The 15,760-nt window shown below is 47.5% G+C and overlaps 1 protein-coding gene across 3 annotated transcripts in view; it reads right to left on the bottom strand.

The window, feature by feature from the left end:
• Positions 1-15,760, bottom strand: part of Smco4 (single-pass membrane protein with coiled-coil domains 4) — a 76,821-nt gene that overhangs the window by 49,481 nt on the left and 11,580 nt on the right. Inside the window, exon 1 of one of the 3 annotated variants that reach the window (XM_011242409.3) lies at positions 2,151-2,356. The exons of 1 other annotated variant lie outside the window; for it this stretch is intronic. The gene's annotated coding sequence lies outside the window, so the exon portion shown is untranslated. Of the gene's footprint in view, positions 1-2,150; positions 2,357-15,760 lie in introns of those variants that run through there. One more of the 3 variants, NM_001359604.1, reaches the window with a different exon arrangement.

The following is a 15,760-nucleotide window of genomic DNA, read 5'->3' as shown; positions in this document are numbered from 1 at the left end:
AGCCCTGTGTTTTTAAGGTATCATTTCACCACCATCTTAAACTGAAGAGATAGTCATCTACTGCCACTTCCAAGGAACTAACAAAATTGTTTCAAGGATTACTGAGAATGACATGGTCAAATCAAAGCTGATGTAGGTTCTGAAAGCTGAAAATGGAAATGGGCAGGGGAAAAACATTCAGTTATGATAAAGCAAGAAAATCACCCCTCGGGTTGGAGAGAGAGCTCAATGGTTAAGAGCACTGACTGCTCTTCCAGAGGTCCTGAGTTCAAATCCCAGCAACCACATGGTGGCTCACAACCATCTGTGATGTGATCTGATGCCCTCTTCTGGTGTGTCTGAAGATAGCAACAGTGTACTTACATATAATAAATAAATAAATAAATCTAAGAAAGAGAGAGAGAGAGAGAGAGAGAGAGAGAAAATCCCCCCTCACCTTACAAACTAAAGCTTGATCATTAATGAGCTGCTTAGCCCAATTACTGCGATTGCCCTCAGGACCAAAAAACTTTCCCCAGTCCGGGTGAGAGGCTGCCCCAGAAGAAACGGAGGAATAAGATAGAGTACTACATCTTACTGGAATAAGCATACACTATTATGTAAACTATTTGTAGTGGGCTGCACCCAAGCGTACCTCATGCATACATATTTACTATTTGAATGTGGAAGAAATCAGCTTGAAACATCACATGCAATTGGGAAGCCAGCCCACTACATATAGCTGGACCAGAAGAGGTAGCAAGGATGCCGTTACACAGGATACTGAGATGTGGACATGCCCCTCAGGAAGGGCCCCATCAAGCCAGCTGAGCGACCACCCCAGGCTTGAACGCTACAATAAGAAGCAATTCATGCCCATGGATGGCATGTTCAGTATGGTCTCAGCTCTAGAAGCGACTTTATAGCAAAGACCAGTAGCCCATAATACCCACTACCTTCGTGAGTACAGCACTCCAACGTACACCTAGTACCAGTTACGACTTTCTTGCTTTGTGTGTTCAATCTTTTTAGCTCCTGTTTTCTTCAAAGCTATCCTAATTTCTTTCTGGGGGCAAGTAGAAACATTTGTACACATGAGAGACTGCACGTCAGACAAGGCTACACTTCAGGCTATCCTCGGAAACCTCCTCCTGCCTTCTGTAAATTATCTGGCTTTTTTCTCCTATTGCACAGATTAGAACACTGAGGTCCATAGGGCTCACCCAAGGTCATGTCCTGCTGACACATCTAGACTCTCGCAACGACTCAAGAGGCCCATGGCCTGGGCCCACAGCTATGCTCCACTGCACTCAAGGAGGCATGGAGGTGATTTGAATACTAAGCGTATTGGGGACGGGCCATCAAGTTCATCAAGGGGCACCACATAGGTTGTTCTAATAACGCACGGGCATCTGTTGAAACCTTGTTTGGGAAGTGGCCAGCGACAGACAGAAAATCAGAGGCCATGTCTCCTAGCCACACACTATGCCTAGATGTGCTGTGCAGCTTTGAGAAGCTGCTGGCCCAGCCCGGAGAATCTCTTAAACGCTAGGGGGCCGGGAGTTTCGCACTGAGCCGGGAATGAGAGGTTGGGTGGGTGTGCGTGCTTCATGCGGTCCCATCCCACTCTCTTCAAACACCCTGCACATACCGTCCACTCCGCGGCCCGCTCAACTTCCCCAGGACAAACGCACCGCAGTGTGAGGTGGAGGAGGCACCGGGAGGGGTGGTCCTGGAGCCCGCGACGCAGCAAACCACGCTCAGCTCCTTCCCCACGGGGACCCCGAACGCCACGAGGGGCCCCCAACTCTCGGCCGGGCCCCTGGGCCGCAGCGGGGAAGAGGCCAGCCCGTCCCCGCCGCCCCGCTGGGTTCTCCGCCACCCGCCGCCACCTGCAAACGCGCGCCCCTCTGCGGGCCGCGCGTGTCCCCGCGTGTCCGCGCGGGGCCGCCTTCCCACGCGGGGCCTCGGCCGCCCGCGCCGCACTTCCCGCCCGGCCCCCGAGGCCAGCGCGCCGCCCCAACTTTTCCCGGCCCGGCCCGGAAGGCGCAGCGGTGAGCGCAGAGCCGTCCCGCCCGCCAGCGCGCTCCACCCGCGGCGCCCCTGCCCCCAGCACCAGCACGCGGAGGCCCCGCTCGGAGCCGCGCGGTCCCCGCAGCCCCCGCGCCCACCTGCCGCCGCCGCGCACGGCCGGGTACGTGGCAGGGGCCGCCGCTCGCCCGCCTCGCCTCTGCTCGCGCCTCGCGGGCGGCTCCGGGGCGCGGGACCGCGGCTCCAGGCGCCCTCTGCCGCCGGGAAGCCGAATCCTGCTCCCTAACCCTAACGCGGGGCCGGGCCACGCGGCACCCTGCACCCTGCGGACGCCCGGCAGGCCAGGCCGCCTAGCCCGCCGGAGGAGGAGACGCACGCGTGCGGTCACGCCCAGAAGGCAGCCAGGCCTGAAGCACCCTGTGTCAGGGAACCCGTAAATGGCAGGTGGCGGTCTGGGTTGCAAAAGCGAAGTGCTTTCTTGCGTGCTCCACTGCTAACAGGCCAGGTGCACTCAGATGCGCCTCCGCCATTGTTGAGGGGAGAAGGGGAGGTTTAGGGTCCCTGTTCTTGAAAATGGGTATCAGGTTCTACATGGCGGTCCCGCCCTGTCAAGCGGACTGTGACCAGAAGCACTGGCTTCCCCACGAGGTCACCCTTGAAGAACTGTGTTCAGGTAGCCCTTAAGTACATCCATACCTGGCGCAGGTTAGAGAACAGGTTAGTGTCCAATGGCGGTAGTTTGTTCTGTGACCTGTGCCTGGGGTTTATGAGGAAACAAAATACAATCACAGATCTCCTCCCCTAAGGGAATGTTCTGACCTGGGTTTGTTTATTTATAATGTTCAGCTTGTTATAAATAAAATGGGACTCCTTGTCCCTTATCAGTATTAAAGCCCCATAAGGCCCTAAGCTAAATGTTATTAAGGACTTTTAGCCAAACACATTTGGGTTTTAAATCAACCTCTTAAAAGTTGAGACGTCTTAGGAAAGCTAATCTCCTTTTGCCAAAAATGAACTCATCCGTAAGAGTCATAAAACCTTCTTCCTGGTATAGTCATAAAAACCTACTTGCCGGTGTTATATTTGAAGATATACAGAGATCATATACAGCGCTTAGCATAGCCCTGCCTGGTACTCATTCGTATTGTTACTCTTCCAGTGCAGGGCGAAAATACACATGTAAGAAGACTACTGGGGATCTAACGAGATGACTCAGTAAAGTACCTACCACCCAAGCGTTAGCACCTAAGTTCAGATCCCTGCACCCCCATAAAACCTAGGTATAACATCGAGAGAGAGAGAGAGAGAGAGGGAGAGAGAGAGAGAGAGAGAGAGTGTGTGTGTGTGTGTGTGTGTGTGTGTGTGTGTGTGTGTGTGTGTGTGTGTAATCCTAGGGGAGACATTCAGATCCCTGGCCAGCCAGCCTAGCCAAAGGCTGAGGTCTAGGTTCCGTGGGAAACCCTGTCTCAAGAAAACAAGACAGCAAACCATGGAGGAGAGACAGTTGATTTCCACATCTTCAGGCACTTGAGGATACGCACAGAAAGAAATAAAGGCTATTTTTTAAGGTTAATTTTGTTTGAGGCATTGGATCCCCTGGAATTGCAGTTATAGGAGGTTGTGAGCCACTTGTGGGTGCTGGGAGTGAAACTCAAGCCCCCTGGGGGAGTAGCAAGTGTTCTTCTGTGCTCTCTCCAGCTCCTAGGAAGGCTATTTTCCCCCCACTGGGGACAACCTTAACACCACAGGTGGTGGCTCAGTCACTGACCAGCAAGGTCAACCTTGGAAACAGCTGTCTCAGTCCCTCCTCCCCTGAGTCCTGGTAACACACTGATTTGTTAAGAGCTGAGACTGTTGACCTGGTTGTCTCCAGAGCTTCTGTGACCGGTCATGTAAGAAGGAATGGCCCAGTCTATGCGGCAATCTCTAGAGCACCAGACCGTTTCATAAAGGCACAGTGTAGATAGCAAGCACACAGGGATCATCTCTTTAGTATTGTGAGCCCTAGAGTTAGAGAAACAATTGTGTGAGCAAAGTTCTTGTCCTCACGTGTGAGCTCTGGTGAGTGAGACACACACAGATGTCCTCCATCTAGGGCAGAGGGGGACCATATGCAGCTCCATATGAAATCTGTAAGCCTCAGGGTCCAGGATATAACTTCCCAAGGCTGTTGTGTTTTTATGGGGTATTGGAGAAACAGCCCCTTACCAGGTGACTCCAAACTTTCTTTGCCTTTGGTAAGTACTTGTTTGCACCTTAGTGAAAAGGCCTTCATTCACAAGTTAGAGTTGCAGATTTCCAAAGGTCAAGGGCCATCCTCACAACCTCTCTGCTGACCTGAAGGAAGAATGCTCACTCTCAGATGGCTCCTCCCATGCTGACCATGTCACTCATTTTGACCTGTGAGTATATTATGAGATCTTGTGAGCTGAGAATTTGAGCCTTGCTCCTTGTTCTTATGCTGCCTTAAGATTTCCACAAAGAATCTCTACATATAGGAAAGACCCAAGGAGAGAAGAACTTGGCAGTACAGCCAAGTCCTACCTGGGTGAGTCCTGGGCAGAGTCAGCCACAGGTAACCCAGGGTTTCAAATCTAAAATGGTACTGGCTTTCAGTCACTGAGCATTTGGAATGGTTCTTACATGACAGTAGATAATAGAGACACCCACCCTTCCTGGTAAGCATTTCTCCAGTTACAAGGTCTTGGCGAAATTCAACCAAGAATCAGTCTCCAGCTAGTGTTTCCTGTCATGAAGTATTGAGCTGAGGTCTGTGTCTGAGCTTAGTGGAGCATCGCATTTTATGTAAATGCCTCTTCCAGAGTCCTTCATTGAATTGGCTCATCACTGAGCCTGGCAGTTTAAAATTCTTTTGCTGCCAGTATGACAAGGGGCTGGCAAGGTCAGCTTGTAAGCTATCAGGCTTTAAGCCTGACTGGAATGCCAACAGTAGGTGTCGTGGAGGTTGTTATATTTATTTCCTCCCCTAGAGAGTAAGCTCCTTAATGAAAAGGGGTGTGTGCGTGTGTGTGTGCATGTCTCTGTGTGTGTGCATGTCTGTGTGCATGTCTGTGTGTGTGTGTGTGTGTGTATGTCTATGTGCATGTCTGTGTGCGTGTCTGTGTGTGTGTGCATGTCTGTGCCTGTGTGTGTCTGTGTGTGTGTGCATGTCTGTGTGCATGTCTATGTGCATGTGTGTGTGTGTGTGCATGTCTGTGTGTGTGTGTGTGCATGTCTGTGTGTGCATGTGTGTGTGTGTCTGTGTGTGTGTGCATGTCTGTGTGTGTGTGCGTGTGTGTGCATAGTGTGTGTGTGTGTGCATGTCTGTGTGTGTGTGTGTGTGTGTGTGTGTGTGTGTCTGTGTGTGTCTGTGTGCTCATGTGTTTGTATACCGTGGGTTTTGTGCATATGGTGCATGTATTCCTTGGGTGTCCGCCTCTGCCTTCAATCTAATTTGAGAATGGGTCTCTTGTTCACTGATGCGAATACCAGGCTAGATGACCTGTGAGCATCTGACAGTTCTTCCTTTGCAGCCATATCCCAAGAGGGGCATGTGAGGAATGCAGATGCACTATTGCATCTGGCTCTTTACACAGGTTCCAGGGAGAGAACTCAGGTAATACAACCTGAAATAAGTGCTTTCCTCAATATGCTACCGCCCCAACCCAGGACCAGAACAAGCAGGATCCTTGAACCCAGCACCTCATTATGCCATGAAGAAGCACCTGAGCAGATTAGAGCCCCACGGGCTCTGGAGCTGGCTCAAAGCAGACTATTTTGCATTCCTGAACTCTTATGATTTCCCCTTTTGACATTTGTTGCCATTTAAAATCTTCTTCTTGGGGCTGAAGAGGTGGCTAAGTGGTTAGGAGCACTTGCTGCTCTTGCGGAGGAGCCAAGGTCAGTTCCAGCACTCAGATCAAGCAGCTCATAACTGCTTGTAACTCCAGCTGCAGACTGGCCTCCCAGGGCACCCACACACACAATTAACAATAGAAACACATTTTTAAATACAATGATCTTGGGCAATAGTTGGAGCAATCTAAGGGATAGGGTAGACAAGATCACCAGAAATAAAAATAAAAACTGGTGGATAGGTAGATAGCCCACAATCCAAGTTTCAGGAGGGCCTAAAGCTAGGATCTCTCAGCAATTCTGGAAAGACAAACACAAGCCTCATCAAGACTCAATTACTAAAACAGCAGCTGGGTTTCTTCTGTGCCTTTTACTCCTCATTCCAAGTCCTAGAAGAAAAGCAGCTTGACCTCCTCTGGTCAAGAGCCCTCCCAGTCAAATAAACACCCTTGTAGAACTATATCTTCTCTAAGCTAAGAAGGAAAAGGGTCCAGCTTCTTGTTTTGAAAAGGTTGGTGAGGGTGGAGGTTGTCACAGTAAGCAAGTTCAGCCAGACTCAGAAAGACAAAGTGTTCTTTCTCTGGTGTGGATCTGAAATGCTATGTGTATGCCTATTACTCTGTGTGTGTGTGTGTGTGTGTGTGTGTGTGTGTGTGTGTGTGTGTGTACGTACGTATGTATGTGTGTAGTATGAATGTAGACATGAGACTGGGGAAAGGAAAAGGACCTGTAGGACAGGAATGGTAAATGTGGTCACGTGGTCACAGTCCATCATATACTTGATGGAAATGTCTTTATGAATCTCGCCACTGTGTACAAACTACATCCACCCGTGAGAAGAAAAAGTCAGATTGCTTTAAGTCCCTGTGTGTCTTCATTTCACCAGAAGCTAGCCTGTTTGCTCCATACACTTTGCTGGAATTTGAGTTCCACAAAGAAAACTAATATATCTATCAAGTGTAATAAAAACCTCTTTTTTTTCCTCACAGTAATATCATATAATTTTTTTCACAAAGACTTTGAACAAAATTATTCCTACTCCATTGCATAGCAAAGGGTACACTTGACTATTTTCACAAAACTGTTAGACCCCTTATAAGGAAACAATTTAAGATCTCTGCTTTCATCTGTGCAAAGGGCTAGAAGGAACCCAAATGGACTGTTCAGCAGATTCCTTCAAGCTCACTGGCCCTAGCCTCCTGGAAGACATCATCAGCTAATGAGATTGCAATTCCTACCCCTCATGTCCCAGGCTCACCTCCGGTTTGCAGTCTTCTAACCTTGGCCTCCAGAGGCTGGGGTTACAAACCTGTGCCATCCAGGCCCAGCTCAAGACTTAATTTCTTCCTAGTTTTCTCCCTCCCTGCAGATGTTAGGCTTCTGCTTCAAGAGTGCCATTAACTTCTGTCTTCGTGCTCCCTTGACTCTTTTCAGGATTTCACAAGGGTTGTTTGAAGAGTAGGACCACCCTAAAACCACTAGTCCCCAGACCCCATAACGAATAGAACTGCCCATGTACTGAGCTTCCCATAGGCTAAAAATATCTACCACTGTTTTGAAGTCCCACACTGGAAAGGAGCCTTCTGTTTGTCTTAATTTACCATGGCCATCAGAGATTCATCAGTGAGTCATCTACCAGCTGTGCCTTTTGGTCTGGAAATTCCAACATCAAAATCTGTTTCCTGTCACCTCTGTCTTTGTCCCCAAGTGAATTTTCTTATCCAAAAACAGTAACAAAGTTCCTAGTCTGTGCTTACCTCCTCAATCACCCCATGCCCTATAACTGAATATGGACAAGCTGTTCAGTTTTGTGGATGCAGGGATATCCTAAAATCTATAGTCATTTCCCTCCAGGGAGAAGCTTACAAACCAGTAAGAAGGTGAATAAATGAATTTGCAAATACATTGTGGGGGAAAGAACAAGTCCTGTGAGATACTTTAATACAGGAAGTGGCTTGGAACTGACAAGTCATGAGATTTGGGGAGGTAATCTGATGAACAGCCAATGGCCGGGTAGGCAAACTGCTCCTACAAAGTCCTCACTCAAGGCTTCCAGATCTTAGACAAGAATGGGACAAAAGGGAAACTCCCCAGTGCATCAGAGAAGGGTCCTGGGTTAGCCCTGCCATACCACAGACATAGTCACAGCACAGGGACTCCTCACACTCTTCAACAGCAGCTCCTTTCTCCACTCAACCCACACTGTCTCCAGAATGTCTTGACTACCCTTGGCTGCAGCACCTAGGTTAGCACCCAGGTGAGTGTGAGCTAGGTTAGTACCAGGTGAGTGTGAGGCATGTTAGCACCAGGTGAGTGTGAGCTAGGTTGGCACCCAGGTGAGTGTGAGCTAGGTTAGCACCCAGGTGAGTATGAGCTATGTTAGCACCATGTGAGTGTGAGCTAGGTTAGCACCCAAGTGAGTGTGAACTAGGTTAGTACCAGATGAGTGTGAGCTAGGTTAGCACCCAAGGGAATGTGAACTAGGTTAGTACCAGATGAGTGTGAGCTAGGTTAGCACCCAAGGGAATGTGAACTAGGTTAGTACCAGATGAGTGTGAACTAGGTTAGCACCCAAGTGAATGTGAACTAGGTTAGTACCAGATGAGTGTGAGCTAGGTTAGCACCCAAGTGAATGTGAACTAGGTTAGTACCAGATGAGTGTGAGCTAGGTTAGCACCCAAGTGAATGTGAACTAGGTTAGTACCAGATGAGTGTGAACTAGGTTAGCACCCAAGTGAATGTGAACTAGGTTAGTACCAGATGAGTGTGAGCTAGGTTAGCACCAGGTGAGTGTGAGCTAGGTTAGCACCAGGTGAGTGTGAGCTAGGCTAGAGCTGTACTTCTCAACATATAGTCTCTTAGCTCCTGGAGAGGAAGCAGCTGCTTTGGTCTCTATTTCATGCCCAAGCACTTGACAGCTTGAGTTGTAACCACTTGTTTGTTTACAGAGGTAGATTTTATTTTAGCACATTGTAGGTCAACGACTGACCTGATGTGAAGGAAGATCTAAGTTAGAGAAAGCAAATGTGCTTTAGACCGGCAAAGATTAGAAGGAAATGGCAGGGGAAAGGCTGCAGTAGAAGCGTCCCTGAAACCGAGGAAGATGGCAAACAGGGCTTTGATTGACCTAAGACCATTGTGACTTAGGATACCATAGTGTCTACAAAAATCACATGCCCCTTGACATACACCACCACAAACCTGTTGCCAATGGAAACACTGTAAGTCAAAATGCAGTGCATAGGCTTAGTCTGACCAATATTGCTATGTGACCAGTCCACTAGTCTGTCAGTGTGACTGTGTGGCTTCCTGGAACAGGCAGTGTAACAAGATAACAGGACATATATAAAATACCCGGGGGGGGGGGGGTTCGGGGGAATCAGCATCCATCACTACTTTCATGGGACGCAATACAGACTTTGATCTCCATCTGCTTCCCATCCGTGCTTCTCAGCACAGAGAAGGTAAAGCCCCGCAGATTCCTTCTAGAATCATCTTTCTTAGACTTGGTCTAGACAGCGACCCCACACTAGGTCACTCAGATGTAAGAACAGGGATGGAAGTGTGAGAAGCTGGTCACCCAGATGTAGGATCAGATAAGACTGCCCACATCTTTAACCATGCCTAACTGGCTCCAGAGTCAGATCCTATTAGATACAGCCAAAGAACCCTAAGTGGAACACGGACCTTCACTGTTCGTCCTAATCTGAGGCTCCCAATCTGGAGTCCATAGACGTGGAAATGATCCACAGACAGGGATAAGGGGTCAGCAGACATGTAATTTAATATGTATAAAAATGGGTTTTTTTCTTACGAGATGGTCTCCAGTTCTCAAAGCTATCCTCTTCCATTGCTTTTTTCCCACTGCTAGGACAAAATGCCCCACAAAAGCAATGATAAGAGTGGAAGTGTTTTATTCTGGTTGAATTTTGAGGGGTCATTCCATCATGGTAGAGAGGTCAAAAGGGTAGGAGCATGAGATGGCTGGTCCCATCTTGTCAACTCAGGAAGAGAGAGCTGAGCTTCTGGTCTCCTTGCTTTCTGCTTTTATTCAGCCTGAGATCCCAGCCCATAGGGTGGTGTTGCCTACTGTTAGGGTGGCTCCTCCCACCTCAGTCCAACCTAGAACCCCCTCACAGACATGCCCAGTGGCTATCTCCTAGGTGATTCTAGAGTCTGCCCTTTGACAGTCAAAATTAACCAGTACAGGTCCATAGCTAAAGTAGCTTAGAAACCAGCTATCAGTCCCAGGGAAACTTTTTATCACCCAGGGTCTGTAGATGAATTTGCATGGAAATATTTTTGCTTGTGTTGACTTTCACCATGCTCTTTTCAGTGTGAAGGTAGTGTCTTAGTCAGGGTTTCTATTCCTGCACAAACATTATGACCAAGAAGCAGTTTGGGGAGGAAAGGGTTCATTTGGCTTATACTTCCATACTGCTGTTCATCACCAGGGAAGTCAGGACTGGAACTCAAGCAGGTCAGGAAGCAGGAGCTGATGCAGAAGCCATGGGGGGATGTTCCTTACTGGCTTGCTTCCCCTGGCTTACTCAGCCTGCTCTCATAGAACCAAGACTACCAGCCCAGAGATGGTCCCACCCACAAGGGGCCTTTCCCCCTTGATCACTAATTGAGAAAATGCCTTACAGTTCGATCTCATGGAGGCATTTCCTCAACTGAAGCTCCTTTCTCTGTGATAACTCCAGCTGTGTCAAGTTGACACAAAACCAGCCAGTACAGGCAGGCAGCACTCTAGAGTCATGAGCAATCCCTGTGATTTTGCCACTATAGAAGTCAGATATTTTTACACCACAGTATTACAGAGATCTTGAAATATAATATATGCCTCTCAGTTCTTTAAAATATGGCATTATTAAATCCATAGTAGATGATGTTATTCAGCATGTTAATGAAGGTATGAATCAATATTTTATAACTGTATCTCAATATAATTGGCTTTTTTGCAGTCCATATGCTTTATCTTTTTGAAAATATTATCCTGAGAAGAGATCTAAGCTCCATCATGCTGCTGACACACCCACAACACACAGAGGCCAAATGACTCTTTAGGGAAAACCCGGTAAGATTCTCCTCCCAGATCCATCTTGATTCTGCAGCAACCTAATATCATGATTCCCAGCATTTCAACATCTGAATGCAGCTTAAGAAGCACACATTGCCTAAAGAAGGAACATATGTGAACCATGGAACAGAAACAAAATGAGAAGGGAGAGTAAGAGAATTAAGGGAACAGCCAGGGAGGTGGGAGGGGGAAGGAGCAGATTGGTGATAATAAGAGTGGCTGGAGGGGGACACGGGAGGGGGGATTAACCTCTTTAGGGCACAGGGCTTCCTTTGCAATGGTGACTATTATATAAGGAGACAGAGGTGATCACGACACAGCACTGCACATGTTCTGTCACCAAATTGTACACTGCAAAGGGTTCATTTTAATGTGAGAATTCTGTCCTATTCCAGTAAGATATAAAATGCAATAATAAACCAAATAATGGAAAACTCCATAAGCAACCATGCTGTGAAGTTTTGAGGTCCCCACTTGGAGAAATAAAGGGTTTAGAACCATGTTTCTCTCTTCCCCCTCTGCCCGCCCTCCCCACCTCCTTAGTGCCTACTGAAGTTTCAGATTGTTTGTGAAATTGCTAATGTGTGCTTTAGAATCCACATTAAATTCTGGCTCGTACTTAAGCATATTAAGACACACCACTAAATACGCAGCTGACAATCTAAATTTTAATCCTTAAATTAGTCTATGTTGTGCCAGGATGCATTTGTAATGCACCTGTCACTTTTCTCCTGCATTGAAGAACAGCTGGCAATGGAGATGGGAGAGGGTCTAGGGGCCATCTCTCATTCCTGCCCACCCCTGCCCTGTTCAGTGTCTAGGGCTATGAGCTGGAGGAAGTGGGGCCCTCAGTGGTGGAGACATTAATTCCCTTGGTCCTTGTCCTGCTTTAAAGGGTTCTCCTCTATTTGTTCCGTCTGACTGCTGGATTAGAGACTCATTCCAAGATGGAGGGCTGTGCTGGCCGTCACTCATGCTAGGCTGTGGCTTTTGGCTGCTGTTTTTTCAACCATGTATAAGCATTACATCAGGTAGCTGTCTGGATTCTCTAATTTGGTTTGTGAGCCCTACTATGTGCTGGCCATGGAGAGAGTTTTAGAAAGAGACCTGAAGCACCAGTTTATCTCACTCCCTCATGTAGGACCTGGGAGATTACCTCTCTCAGACTCACCCCACATCCTCGGCCTCTGAATCCAGCCTCAGCCAGAGTGCACTGAGCACTTTCTCAGCAGAGAGGCAGAGTGCAATCACTCCTCAAGCTCCTCCCTCCTCCCTTCCCGCAGCCTGGCTCCACCTCTGCATCACACCAGGATAATAAATCCATCGCACGAAAATGTATGCCACACATTCTGCAAACACTGGAAAGACAGGCATGCCTTATCCTCAGGGTCCATCTTAAAAATAATATTTTTCTAGTTTGTTTACCATTTATCACAATTGTTTCACAGCACACACTCGTACTATACAAAACTTGTGAAAATTAACACCTATCACTCCTGAATCTCAATAATTTCAAAACTTTACTCTTAACTGTACTTTTTAAATGTTGTGTAACTGAAAAATCTCCCTTTCCAAGTTGTCATGAAAGGCTACATAGAGAGCAAGCTTGAAGACACCTTCAATTCTTTAGCAAGAGTTTCTTGCTAAAGACACAAGGGCTCATGCCACAATTTAACTGCAAACCCAGGAACACTGATCCCAGGGCCCAGGGACCACCCCCTTCCTTCTTTGAGCCTCAGTTTCCCCAGCTGGGTCATCCATTCTTTCAAGCAGCACTTGCTGTGGGCCATGGTGGGACAGGCACCGAAAGGCTCTGGGTTACAATGAGACTGGCACATTCCACGGTCGGAAACATATGGCCTGCCAAGAAACAGTCCGCAGCATGCCAGGGACTGGTCCTGAACTTTGCATGCACCAGCTCTTCACACCCTTCTCACAAGTCTGCATGGTAAACCCAGTTCACACAGTCTAGACTAATGTCTCCCTAAACCCATAGGTTGAATCCTAATTCACACGATGTTGATATAAGGAGGTGGGGCCTTGGAAAGGTGATGGTGTCATTGGGCTTGCAAAGTCATGGCCGTCCGTACTTAATCAGGACCCTATCGAGCAGTGGTTCTTAGCCTGTGGGTTGTGATCCCTTTGGGGGTTGTATATCAGAGATTCTGCATGCAGATATTTGCATTGCGATTCGTAACAGTAGCAAAATTTACAGTTAGGAAGTATCAAAGCAATAATTTCATTGTTGGGAACTGCATTAAACAGTCACAGCATTAGGAAGGTTGAGAACCACTGTTATAGAGAACAGACAGGATGAACACAGAGTTTGAAGTGGGGTTAAGTGGATTTACTTACACAGTATAGACTAGGTAGCTCACTACTGACTGCTGGCACACTAAAAATCCTGAATCCAGAAGCTGTCTAGTCCATGAAGCTAGATGCCCCAGTAGTCCCAAACTGGCGCTAAAGGCCCGAAGGATTCTCCCAGAACTGCTGGTCTACAGTCACACTCAGAAGTAGGAAGTAAATGTTGCAGGGAAGCCCGGCTGTGTTTCCCTTGAACTTCTTTATAACAGGACAGCTGCCAAAAATGTGCTCCCAACTCTCAGGGAGAGTCCTTTCCCTTCAGTTAATCTTTCATGGATATATATTCTCACAGACTCCCCTGAGAGGTGTATCTTTTAGCTGATTCCAGACCCACAAGCTTGATATTCAAGATGAACCCTCATGTTGTAAGTAACACAGAGATCTGCAACTCTCAGCCCTAAATGAGATCCCTTCATCAAGCTCCTCCCCTAAAGGCACAGGGATCGATTCCGAAGGGGAGGTAGAAAAACTGTGAGAGACAGGGGTGAACTACTCCAAGCAAACAGAGTTTCCAGAGACAGCAAGATTCACACACGTGAACTCACAGAGACTGCAGCAGCATGCGCTGCAGCAGCATGCGAGAACCTGCACTGGTGCAAGCCAGACAAGATCCCGGTGCTGAGGAGGAATAGACACAGTCCTCATGGCTAAACCGGAAGCCCCACGGCTAAACCGGAAGCTATGTACAATGGATACACACTGGGAAAGGGAAAATTAGGTTCCTCCAACACAGTGGCTCTAGGCACATCAACCACACTCCAGAGCAGGGCCCATGGCCAGAAGTAGGTGGCCAACACAAAACAGATTCCATGTGATCTTGTGTGTGTTTTGTTTTCCTATATTTTCTCTTACTGGGTTTTTGATGGTTGGTTGGTTGATTTTGTTTTTTATTTTTTGTTTTGAGGATTTTTTTTTTCAAAGAAAAAGAAAGAATGAAATCAGATGGGTAGGGAGGTTGGGAGGATCTGGCAGGAGTTGAAGGAGAGGAAAGAATATGATCAAAGTATATTTTAGGAAAATTACTTTTTATTAATTAAAAGTGAATATAGACAAAATTTAAAAAACATTTTCATGAACAACGTTTTTAAAAGGCTAGCCATCAGAGTGTCTTTATACAGCAGACAGCTTTATAACTTCTGCTTTGTGAAGGTAAAGTGAGAAGATAGCCATCCAGAAGAAGGCAGGCCCTCAGCACTCGAGGAACCTGCCTCGAGCTTGAACTCAGTCTACACAACTGAGAAAGGGGTTTCTGTGCTTACAGAAACAGTGGCCTTTCTTACAAGCCTCTCAGTGCACAGTGTTTTACTAAAACAGCTAGATCCAGCTCACACAGGTCTGTTTATCTTCACTCTCAGATGATGATTCTAAACCTCAGAGAAGTCAGTAACATACTATCTACATGGTGTTTTAGAGTTACAGGTTTGAGCTCATGGTCCCCAGCTGGTGGCAGACTGGAGACTGCACATGGAACTGGCTGGAGGACATAAAGGCCACAGCAGCCATGCTTCTGGTCTAGCTCTCTGCTTTCTGGTCTTCTGAGATGTGAGCACCTTCATGGTCCTACCACCATGGAGTCTCATGCTCCCTGCCATGATTGTGTCTCCTCAAACCCTGAGCCAGCATAAATCCTTCCTCCCTGAAGTCATCAGGTATCTGGTATCTGGTTACAGTGATGAGAAACATAACTACAGCACATGGCTGGTCATAAGCAGACCTAGGCAGCTTACTGTAGAGTCCACACCACTAACACCACAAGACTGCATTTCCATTCCTGCATCTCGAGACTCGGGAATCTAGAGAAGAGCCATTAATTTTATCTGAACAAAGTCATAGAGGACCTCGGATGTGAGCCTGTATCTCAAATAAAAGCAGAAGGAGAAATTTACCTGGCAGGGACAGGAGCAAGAAGCAGCCAATGCAGCAGCAAGAGCAACCATCTGAAGGTTTCCAGAGCCTGGAACCTTGAATAGGCTGCTAGGCAAACGAGCAAGGCCATTGAAATTACAGTGAGGATCATGGGCCAAGGCCCCCTCCTGTTAAGTCTGTGATTCTAATGTTTCACGGAAGCAGCCACTGCTTGTCTATATGCAAGCAATCACACCAAGCCAGCTTTTCTTATCACTGGTGCACACGTCTTAGCAAACCCTTAGAAAGCAGGCTTGTTAAATGACAGATGTTGGCACAGGCAGGTGATCATTACTTATAAGAAATGTCAGAGCTTTCAAAAGACATACTATGTATGAAGATGTTCCTCAGATGCATCTCACCAAATGCATACTGAGCACTTGTGTTGTACACACACAACTGGCTGGTAAGACTGCAGTGAGCAAGACAGGAGAGCCACTGTCACAGAGCCTGCAACATGTTCCATTTGCAGAGAGAGACACAGTAGGGAGGCATAAACCTGGCCATGAAAGGTCTCCATGAATTCTCATCAACAGGAAG

Source organism: Mus musculus, chromosome 9 (genome assembly GCF_000001635.26).
Source record: "Mus musculus strain C57BL/6J chromosome 9, GRCm38.p6 C57BL/6J".
NCBI lineage: Eukaryota > Metazoa > Chordata > Mammalia > Rodentia > Muridae > Mus > Mus musculus.
This window is presented reverse-complemented; position numbering and strand designations above follow the sequence as displayed.